Here is an 11,946-nt window from a genome sequence, read left to right on the forward strand (position 1 = left end):
AAGCATTCTGGATAACAGGGCAAATACAGGCACCTGTATTACAGCTTTAGAAATAATATTTTCTGCCTATTATTTTTAAGAGTTCTTTTTATAGCACAAAAGCACAATGGCTACCTTAAAACATGTATTTTTATACTTCAGTGAAGCTAGCACATTAATAAACTTATTTAGAATTCCAAAGCTATTTGTTACTATTTAACTTTCAGTTGGAATACAATCAAGGGCCAGATCATTATCTATGTGCCATAATGACATCTTTATAAATAGGCACTATTTAAAACTGTCTGTCTATATGTTAACCATTTCCCTGGCAATTGTGTCCAAGAGCAGCTAAGGCACAGTGCCCCACATTATGCAAAGACCTTATCTAGAAAAGTCCAGGTTCAAACAATCAGGAGATCTATCTATCTATTTATGTATCTGTCTGTCTGTCTATCTATCTATCTATCTATCTATCTATCTATCTATCTATCTATCTATCATCTATCTATCTATCTATCTATCTATCTATCATCTATCTATCTATCTATCTATCTATCTATCAATCTATCATCTATCTATCATCTATCTATCTATCTATCTATCTATCTATATTCAGGCTTAGCATATTTCTCCCTGAACCATTTCTACTGCAGGATCAGGACCACTTGCTGATAGCTCTAAAGGGGTGTTACATTGTCAGTTCAATCTGTGACTCTATCTGATCTTATATATCTACTTCACTCAATACTTTGAGCAAACCCATTGGTGTTTTGACAATAAAACGGAACAGGCAGTTTTAGGCCAATATAGGGTTACAAAACTAAATGTAGTTGTTACTAAATTCCTATAAAAATATGTACTAATGTAAATTCTATTAAAACAAACATCCCTACCTTACAAATGTAACACTAATTTGAACAGTGCTAGCAAATGATTTAGCTTTAAATCTACCCCTCTATCCAACATGTGGCAATTTATCAGTTTAACAATCAGAGAAAGGACAGTATTCCATTATGAATCTTTATGGTCAAAACCTTAATCCTAACAGATTCATTTTATGGGTAAGATTTTGGCATTGATTGGAATATATTTTTGACACCAAAGGTTAAGATGTTCAGTAAGTGCAACAAGATTCTTAAACTTTTTTTTAGCAGTTGATTGTATTTTCAGCATTTAAAGACCTGTAAAGTTTCCATTTTGTATTCCAGTATAAAATAGGTAAAAAAAGGTTTGTACTTTTCTATAAGCCCTCTACATTTATTGTTTTAGGAGGAAAAGACAATTGCCTTATTTATTCTTAGTTGGGTTACCACCCACCATGTATAATTTTACATTAAATGGCACATACAGTTTATTTTTAAATGGGATTCTGATATTTTAGTTGTTAGTTATCTACTTGCTGTTGTTTTATGACCTTATTTTGAACGTTTTTGACATTTCTCACATTTTTGGTAATACTCCTGTATTGAAACTCAAGTTAATAGGAAATCTAAATATTATGTTAGCAATATAGCACTATATATGTGCACATTAACCAAGACTGGGTTCAATGAAGTGCAGTGAAAGCGAAACTGCCCTGCCCAATGCAACATCAAGCCAACAGAACTTATGAACACCCCAACCTCCTATTTATATTTACCCCTTCCCTTTTGCAACTGCTTAAATAACTAAAAGTGAATCAAAATACTAAACAAATACAAAAATAGGTGGTAAGAATGCTGCTAGTCCTGGTGTGGCTAGGAAGAGCTAGGACACCATTCAGTTACATCACTTCCTGATAGCACTGCTCCACCCATCTTCTCCTGCCTCTTCCCTCAGCCCTGCACCTTTTTCTTCCTGCTTCCATGCACCCTGCAGGGCTCCTCCCCTGCGTGTCCTTCTTGTCATTTTAATACTTTTCACCTGCTTGGCATAGTATGTAAAGCAACAAATAGGAGAGATTGTCCTCTCATTCCAGGGCTAACTAACATCACTTTCCCAAATGCCAAGTATCTACAGGAATATACAGAAAATGCTTCCTATTGGATTTAATAAAACTTAGGCAATTATCACAAAAGCATAAGCAATACAGATCAAATAAAAAAGAATCGCAAAGTCATACTGTGGAAGAACCACTGTTACTAGTGATGAGCGAATCTGTTTGTCCGTTTCGCCGAAAAATCCGTTAATCTTTGAAAAGATTTGTGGCGAAAATCAGCAGAAAAAAAATTATCACATGCTTTAAAACTATTTTTTGAATTTATGCCTGGTGAAACATTTCGCTCATCTCTAACTTGTTACCTAATTTACATTGTATCTAACAGGTTTTCCATGTTTTTTTCCCATCAGGGTATTCCTTTAACCCCCTCCTACTGTTTTATTTTTAAATAACTAAGCACATTTAAAAATTACTTTAACATTTTTGTAATGTTTACTAAATGTTTAGTTTCACAAATTGCCATTCAATTTTGACCCAACTGCAAAAAATAGAGAACTCAAGGCATTGGGATCCCTTTACTTTGACACAGGGTTCCTCTGCACCTTATGACAATGCACAAGCTCCTTAACACTCCAGCACTTGTGCCAGCAGTACAAATATTTATACACTAATACCCCACACTTTTCTACTGTCTTTGGCGCACCAATAGTGTCCATGCAAACGTTTATATTCTGTACCACAACTGGCAACATAAGGCTAAAAGAACCCCATTCCTACTGTTCTGCTGCCATAATTCTCTGACCACATTGTTAATACCTAGACTCTTTGCAAAAGCAATTCTTGGACAGATGATTACAAACAATTTTGCATTTACAGTTTGGCGTACAACTTGATGCATATAAAACTCATCAATGAAGTAGCCTATACAAGGGGGCTTTAAGCATTTATTTTTCAAAACAAAAATTGCTTCCTTCCATGCTGTGAAAAAGGTATTACTTTCTGGAGTCAGCATAAGTGTATATCACAAAGATATCAAAAGATTAGTGGTTCCCTTCAAGTAGCCTAAAGTCTTAAACCATTTATCTAAATGTGTTCAAATGCATTTTTCTGTAAATCATAAATGATTCAGTTTATTCCTAGCATGTTTAGTGTTAGAATGAATAGATTATTCTACTAAATTTAAATGTGGATCCTGTAGCTCAGGGGAGACCGTTATTTTGCAGACACAAACTAGCATTTTTATACTTAAATTGAAGATTGAAAAGAGGCAAAAATATAGCGTGCCTGCAGTAGCAAATAATTGTAGAGCATATCAACAAGGATCTCTCAAAAAATACACTGGTGTCCCAAAAAATAAGGAATCATACTTTAATTTATATGTTTCGGTATGGCTTTTGAGTAAATGTAATATATATTTATATATATATATATCCAAAAAAGACCAGCAACACCGAGTTATGTTCCAAAAACAATCAATTGTGTATTAAAAACGCATGAACAGCTGTTCATGCGTTTTTAATACACAATTGATTGTTTTTGGAACATAACTCGGTGTTGCTGGTCTTTTTTGGATATTTAAGTCATTTACCTTGCACCCGAGCTAAGAGCTGAAGCAGAGTGCCACCCTGGGTTCGCTATATATATATATATATATACAGTATATATATATACAGTGTATATATATATATATATATATATATATATATATATATATATATATATGAAAAAGGATAATATCAGACAGAAAACAGTACCCAGTCTGGTTTACTCTATGTGCAAATAAAATGAGAGACAATGAAAAGTATTGGGTTATTTCACTTTGATAGACATTACTATTATGCCTGACTCTGGTCTATCACTCCTGAAGTACAGAACCATAACTAAATTCAATTTAATGTCATGCAGAGCAAGAGGCAGAAAAGAGTTTGGGACATAGTACAATCCCAGAAATGAATTTCCCAACTGAAATTTTATACCTCAATCAAGTCTGTAGGAATCTCTCTCAAACTGTTATTTTAGTGAAATAATAACAGGCTATACAGGCTAAACAACAAAAAAAAGTATGTTTTTTCCGCACATTGAAAAAAGGTCCATTGTTTCTTGATGATGATATTGCTGGTGCAGTGCAATGACAGATTCTGAAAGGTGTGCATCTGTTGGTGTTGGTTCGGTTTCACACATCCCCAACACTGTGAGAACCAAAACTGACCTGGTTTTTATTACATTTGCCTTTGAGGTATTACAGCTTACTCTGCTTATGCAACTATTAGTACAGCGACTTTTAGGTTTAAGTTAACAAAATAAGATGACCTGTTAATGACATTCTAATTGATGATAAACTCAGAATTTGGTGTTGTTGCCCTCAGTATGGAAAGCTGGCCTACTACATCTGGCAAAGGTCAAAAGAATGGCCTGGTGTCTCAGAGTACAATATCTGTAAGGACTGTGACACACGGGGAGATTAGTCTGTCGCGTGGGATGGCATACACGGCTCAGCGATTTGCCCAAGTTGCCTTGAGAGAAAACTTCGGCGACTTCGGCAAATCGTGGCGCAGCGTATGCCATCCCACTGGCGATTTACATTCTACCCGGTTGGATGGCATTGCGGGGAGATTAGTCGCCCACGAAAAAGGAGATTTGTTGCTGCGCAACTAATCTCCCCATGTATCATGGCCCTAAGCAATAAATATATTTACAAATCACCAAATTGAATATAAATAGGCTTATAATGTTTATATTTATTTTGGGAAATCAACATATACGACCCTTTTAGGTTGCTCCAATGCAATCAATCACAGGGTTTGTATGACTGACTTGTGCTGTGCACTTCTTCAGAAAAATATCCCTTACTCCCCTATGGTTTAAGAGAACAGGCCTGAGAAGGAGTTAATTCTCTGCTTGTTAAGGTATACAGTAATTGGGTAAATGTATTTACCCATGGCCAAGGCCAACCAAGTACCCCAGCAGTAATATGCAGCACCACTGAAGCCCAGCAGAAATATGTGGCTCAAATTAAACAGTTCTGCCTCTTAAATAAAGGTTTAGACAGTGAATGGATTTATTAGGGCACACCCAACTAAGTTGTTTATTGCATCACTCTTCTTAAATAATTGATATACTTCTTTACAGATGGATTGAAACAGATCTTACGATATCTTATGATATTACAAATCTTTTTACTCTGATGAATATGTGCATGTATTGTAGATAAAGGATTTTGGAGTATATGAAGACTGCATATGGAAAGGATTAGTGAAGATTAGTGAATATTGTATTTAGAAGGGACCGCTCAGATCAGAACAGAGGAAAATCTTATATAGATAATCCCTTATACACGAACATAGTCTTTTGTCCCATAGGGATGGTTGATATGCTATGTGCTGATCAGCAGCTGTACATCTATAGTCTGCTTTATCTGTGTATGTATCTAAGAGAAGGCAGGAGTTGGAAGAAGGTCCATTTTTGGCCTCCGGGCTTGAGCAATTGGTTAATGAAACCAAGCAGTGTTGCTGAACCCCTGTGTGGTTTCTGTATCCGATTACATCGGCTATGTGCCAAATTTATTTTTTTCCGTTAGTGTGTTTTTGAAAAAGATACAAACTTTAGCACCTAAAACCTGACAAGCTTTTTTTCCCCCAAAAAAGACATTCTGGGAGTTCAGAAACTCTCGTGAAATTTCAGTAACCGATTGCTCAAGCAATCATATATCGTCCCTTAAGGCTTTAAAAAATGAGGCTTAAATCATACAATTTAATCAACAGTGCCAGCTGTACCTAGATACTAAGGGGCTGATTTACTAAGACACGATTTCAAATCCGAATTGGAAAAATTCCGATTGGAAACGAACATTTTGCGACTTTTTCGTATTTTTTGCGATTTTTTTCGGCGTCTTTACGATTTTTGCGTAAAAACGTGAGTTTTTCGGCGTCTTTACGATTTTTGCGTAAAAACGCAAGTTTTTCGTAGCCATTACGAAAGTTGCGCAAAGTCGCGATTTTTTCGTAGCGTTAACACTTAAAAGGCGCGACGTTTCGCGCAAGTTTTAACGCTACGAAAAAATCGCGACTTTGCGCAACTTTCGTAATGGCTACGAAAAACTCGCGTTTTTATGCAAAAATCGTAAAGACGCCGAAAAACTCGCGTTTTTACGCAAAAATCGTAAAGACGCCGAAAAAAATCGCAAAATTACCGATCATTACGAAAAAACCGCAATCGGACGCATTTGGCCCGTTCGTGGGTTAGTAAATGTGCCCCTAAGAGTATCCACTTGTACCTCACTGATCTTTTTGGTATGAAGAAGCTAGGTACTAAACCAGTGATCCCCAACCAGTGGCTTGTGAGCAACATGTTGCTCAGAACCCCATTTGATGTTGTTGCTTCCAGTGAGCTCAAGATAGGTGCCCATTTTTAAATCTCTGGCTTGGAGGCACGTTTTGGAGGCACAGACACAATTTTACTCCAAGCAGAGCCTTCTGCAGGATAGCAGTCCACATGGGGCTACCAAATAGCCACTCACAGCTCTTATTTTGCATCCTCTAGAAACTTTTTTCATGCTTGTGTGGCTCACCAACACTTTTTTCATCTGAGTGTGGATCACAAGTAAAATAGGTTGGAGATCCCTGAACCAAACCAATATCAATTAGTAAACTATATTGTGGCCAGCTGGAGGCCCTGAAAGCAGATGTGACCTTCCATAGGACTACCATGTGCCCTGGCATAACCAAGGGCTACCAAAGGTATGTTTCCATATAAAATAATTTTTAAAATGATCCTTCCCATTACAATGTGGAACATCAGGTATGGTGCACTAAATGGAAAATGTTGAATGACAATGAAGTGTAATTTATCGGTACTTTCAGTCTACCACATATCTGTGCAAATTTCCTTTTTCCTGGCTAAATTAGCAATCTGTAATTTACACCTGTGAGAGCAGAGCAATCAAAAGAAAGAAAATCTCAAGGATAGCAGTCTTAACACATATTTCCCTGATCGTACTCCATATCAGCACTATCTGGGATATCCCCGCCCCCATGCCCCATCAGAAGGATCCTCCCCAAAGCTTTAAAAGCCACCCCCACCCCCTCTATGGCGTCTTTTTTTCCTTCTGCTTTCCTTGCTCCATTGGAAGCAACGTTTTTGCTTTTTAGCCTTGGGAAAGCATTAGGTGACCGGAAATGGCACCTAGGGACTGGGGTTTTTTGGTCCATGAGATCTTTTCCCCTGCACATTACCTCATATCCTGGGATCTTTGGCTCTGTTCTGCTTGATAAGGTAGGACAATGCTGTTGGTATATTTGATCCCATGTGCCTTTCTGGTTTGTCATAATGGCATCCAATGGCAAGTGCTAGTCCCCCCATCCGTATGCCCTCCCAGGCCGTGAGTGTCTGGTGGCAATGGTGTGTGGCCCGACACACTTAATATTTTTGCGGATGGGCGAGGGAGGTGGAAGTTAGCAGTCCTCAACATTTAGTTAGTGGCCTGAGTCTGGCGATCTCCATATTCCTTTTTGTTCTACTGTGTGGAGAGATTTTTTTTTTTTTAATAGAGCCAGAGTTCAAAGCCTACTGCCTCCCTCACAAAGTCTTTCCTAAGGTTTTGTATTAAGAGGTGTTTAAAAAAAAAAAAAAAAAAAAAAAAAAAGGGCCTGACACCCCACTGTCTTTAAACATTGGGCTGCATTATGTACTACAAATGGGTTAGTTTGCCTGCTAGTTGCTACATACCTGGATAGCTTTAGCTGAATGTAACCAGTCAAATATTATGGTTACTTGCAGACAGATTGGGTGATTCATTGAACCTTTCAGTTGCTCTGGATTGTGTTACAGTTGCTAGGGCAGAGCCATGTAGTAACCTTGGGAACTGCCTAATGAAATGCATTCCTGAGTAGCCTCAGGTGAATGTGATTATGTGCTAAGCTACACTCTACCTGAGCTTTCCAGAGATTGCAGCAGTCCTGTGTCATGGCTACTTGCTGATACATGGGGTAATGCGTCAACTCCTTTCAGCTGCCCGCATTGTGTTATGGTTGCTAGGGCACTGTAGTGTAGTTACTACTAAGAACTGGCTAATTAGATGCATTCCTGAGTAGCCTCAGGTGAATGTGATTACGTGATCAGCTACACTCCAGCTGAGCTTCCCAGAGAGTTGCACCAGTTCTGTGTTATGGCTACTGCTACTACACCAGGTAATGCACTAATATTTCACTTACTGTGGAAGGTGTTTATAGTAGTCAGGGCATTATAGAGTTGAAGTAACTCTGAGATCTGTATCTGCATTAGCTGGGTATAATTATGTGTATGCACATGGATCCAGTACTTTGCCATCACGATTGTAGCCAGATTGTATTGCTGCATTAGGGCTGAAGTTGTTCAGGTGCCTCGCTAGTAGTAGCCTGGCTAATTATGTTTAAAACTCTGTATAAGGGTCTGTAGTATAACCCTACTGGCTAATTGGGGTGTAACCAGAGTACCTCTGCTGAAGGTAATTATGTAATTAGCCAAAGGTGTTGTGGCTCTCATTCCAGTCCTGAGTTCCCAGAGTATAGCACCATAGGCTGGGAAGGTAAGGTTCTGTATACTGATTTTGTTTGCTGGTTTCCTATATCAGTCCTCCTTTAGGAACCTCTTTCCAGTTTTTGATGCCTAAGGTAGGCCATAACTATTGGCTTAGAGAGCTATAGTATTATAGAAATCGAGAGCCCTTTATTCTGATCACTTAAAGGTGTTTTGTAGCACACTGCAGAGGGCTGTAATCCTACCTTGTCAGCTAGCAGCAATTATTGGCCGTGCTTTGGGGTCCCCAGGCCAGGCTTGTGTTGCTACCAGTAAACTAACACAATTATTGATTTGTGATTAGCATTATCTGCATATGTGTTAATAGTGTATTGCCATGTAGTTTTCTTTCAGGCTATGCATGGGCACATTGCCATTAAGTGTTCCTATACTTATGCTGTATGTTTCTCTGTACAATAATCACCAGCAGATTTTTTTTTTTTTTTTTTTCACTTTTCTAAGGTTTAGAACCCTGTATTATGTATGCTTAAACTGCAAATGTCTGGGTACCAGATAATATTCATTAGTTCTTCAGCAACCCTGTAGAACCCTGTATTATGCATGCTTAAACTGCAAATGTCTGGGTACCAGATAATATTCATTAGTTTTTCAGCAACCATTGGCTGGTAACAATTTGGGCAGTAAGCATACCTAAAGCTTTAGCTGACTGAATGTTTGCTGTACTGGGCAATGTGCATGTTCATGAATCTGCAGCCCAAACAGAGTGCATCTCTAGCATCTCCAAATATGTGCTATTAGCATGCCTAAAGCTGCAGCACAATTCATGGTTCCTGTATTATGCATGCTTAAACTGCAAATGCCGGGGTACAAAATAATATTCATTAGTTTCTGCAGCAACCAGAGTCTGGTACCAGTTTGGGCAGTAAGCATACCTAGAGCTTTAGCTGACTGAATGTTTGCTGTACTGGGCAATGTGCATGTTTATGAATCTGCAGCCCAAACAGAGTACTATCTCCAGCATTTCTTTTATCTGTGCTATTAGCATGCCTAAAGCTGCAGCACAATTCATGGTTCACTGTGTCCTATTATTGATAAGCTTCATAAGCTGTTGCCAGTTCTGGGTTTTGTAGGCCTTTTTTGCAGTACTTCTAAGACCAGGTAGTATGTATGGGCCAAGCTGCAGGTTTCATTGGGCCCTGTGGGTATGCAAGCGGAATGCATTACGGTTATAACTACATCTGAACCAAAAGGGTTATGCTCACATGCTGTAGTTCAACTGTGGGGCCATTGGGCCTGTAGTAATTATTGAGCCTGGCATAAAACCATGATCCATAATATGCTGCAAAACAAACATTCCTCTGAGTTTGCAGTTATTCTAGAGCCCAGCAACATGCGTTCCTTTGTGCTGCAGGGAGGCATCACTTTAGTAGTATATACACTTGGCGAACAGCATCTGACTTGCATGTTCGACAGGGCTCTCTCATGAGTTTGATCTACATGGTAAGTCAGTCCAAAAACATTAAATAGTTAAATAGGGGCTGGCTCCATGACCGGTTTGAAGCAAACCCATCAGTGTGTTCATGAATCTCCGCATTGCTAGTGTATAACACTAGCCTTTTTTGAAAGGTGCCAGTACACTTGTTGGTATTGCCTCTTGGGAGCTAAAGGCTGGCAGGTTGCAGCCAATCTCATGGCATCTGCGGGATCGCAGTAGCTCAAGCAGGGTAATAAGATGGCATGTACATTACATCTTAATTATGTTGCTGGGTATCTTCTCTGCCTTGAATAGCTTCACAGCTAAACGCTTGTTTTCGAAGCTGTTTTTTGTTGACAGGGGTTAGGTGTTTTTTGCCCAGCAAGCAGCCGTTAAATAGACTATGCATTACCTTGCTAAGCTATCATTGTCACTTCTGTTGGGTTCGGAGGGTCTAACCCTTGCATTGAATTGGCTGTGGGATTACAGCTGTTTAGGCATATTGTATACATTCTACAGGGCTTGAGAATATATAAAGGTTCACCTGGCTTCCAATTACATGCTGTAAGTAAATGTTTTGGGGTAGCTGCCATTCCATACCTAGTTCCCCCAAGAGGACACGTGTTTGCTCTTTGGGTTTTCTGTTATACACTGTTCTGATTGCAGGGCATATGGCAGGGAATGACCTGGTCTCTCAAGGGATGTCACATTCGCACTGCTTGGGATGACCTATGCTTTCCAATTTATGGACTGTGCCATCATAGTCTCTAGAGGTAAGTTCTACCTACATCTCCCTGCCTAGGGCCCAGTTATCTGGCCCATAGTATTGCCTGCGCAACAGTAAATTACTTGCCCTGAAGTATTCTCCCTTGGGTGAGGGTGCCTCCAGCTGGGAAGCTTGAAACAGGGTGTTTTTGACTTCCATCAAATTAGTCCGGATACAGGGCATACACACTGGTTAGGTCTAGAAGCTCTAACCTTAACTCATACTTGAAAGACATTCCTTATTCCTACCCAGTTGTCTACATTGGCTGGGATTGTCTTCCTGTTCCTATGCTATATATTAGTTTAGCGGCATGGTGGCTATGAGTATGCCTTCCCGTCCAGGGTATATCATATGTAGTGGCATTGCCGTTCATGTCTTCTGTCATGGGTTGCCCTGCTTGTCTCATTTTATGCTAGTCCCCATAAAGGGACAGCATATAGCCCAAAAATTAGGGACTGTTTTGTCATTGCAGTACCTGAGATTCCTGGAATTAGGTTACTCTTGTGGAGGGTTATCATTCTAGTATGTGACCTCGGCATGAGAGCAACCTTTAAAGATTATGGGATAGAGTGCTACTAGCGGTCAAGAGGTCAGCATAAGCACATATAGGACTCATAAAGGTCTGACAGGGCTCACATGGTTTCTGCCTATAGTACTTCCTTCATGATGCATATCTTCTACCTTGTAATGTTCATGTTGCATTAGTTCCAGATACTGATATGTATAGAGACCGGATTCTCTGCTATGGTTTAGCAGGTATTTTCCACTTGCGGTGAATTTCACAGCTGTCAAATGGTATGTCTCTAAATAGTTTTGTGAAATTCTGGGAGTTTGTTCTTATGGTGTGTCAGGCACTGTCCACCTCTAACCAAGTGGCGATGAGATGGTCAGTTTGGGGTCACACTCACTGTGTGTGTTTCTCTGTGTAGGTCTGGGTCCTAGCAGGATCTTCTTTCCTTAGTATCACTGTTCATTCTTTCTCCTGGTTTGGTTTGAGATCAGCCAATCCTATTAGAAGTCTTCAATACATTGCTAGGTTCTTTTCCTGAAGTTGTTAGCATGACAATGGATAGGTTACTATGACGTTCAGCAAAGTTATTGCAGTACCATCCAGAAGTCTGCCAGAGCCTAGTTTCCCTCCCAACTGGGTATTAGCTTGCTATGTCCCAGATAGTGCTGATATGGAGTACGACCAGGGAAAAGGGAAAATTGTATCATACTTACCGTGATTTTCCTTTCCTGGGAGTACTCCATATCAGCATGTTCCCATCCCTTATGCAATGGTAGTCTTAA

General features: G+C 39.3%; 1 long non-coding RNA gene across 1 annotated transcript; it reads left to right on the forward strand.

Annotated features, from left to right (window-relative positions):
• Positions 1–8,329: 8,329 nt before the first annotated feature.
• LOC116408468 lies at positions 8,330–11,381 on the forward strand. Its single transcript, XR_004220953.1, has 2 exons — positions 8,330–8,462; positions 10,554–11,381. It is a non-coding gene; the product is annotated as an uncharacterized LOC116408468 (long non-coding RNA).
• The last annotated feature ends 565 nt before the right edge of the window (positions 11,382–11,946 follow it).

Source organism: Xenopus tropicalis, chromosome 1 (assembly GCF_000004195.4).
Source record: "Xenopus tropicalis strain Nigerian chromosome 1, UCB_Xtro_10.0, whole genome shotgun sequence".
Classification (NCBI taxonomy): Eukaryota; Metazoa; Chordata; class Amphibia; order Anura; family Pipidae; genus Xenopus; species Xenopus tropicalis.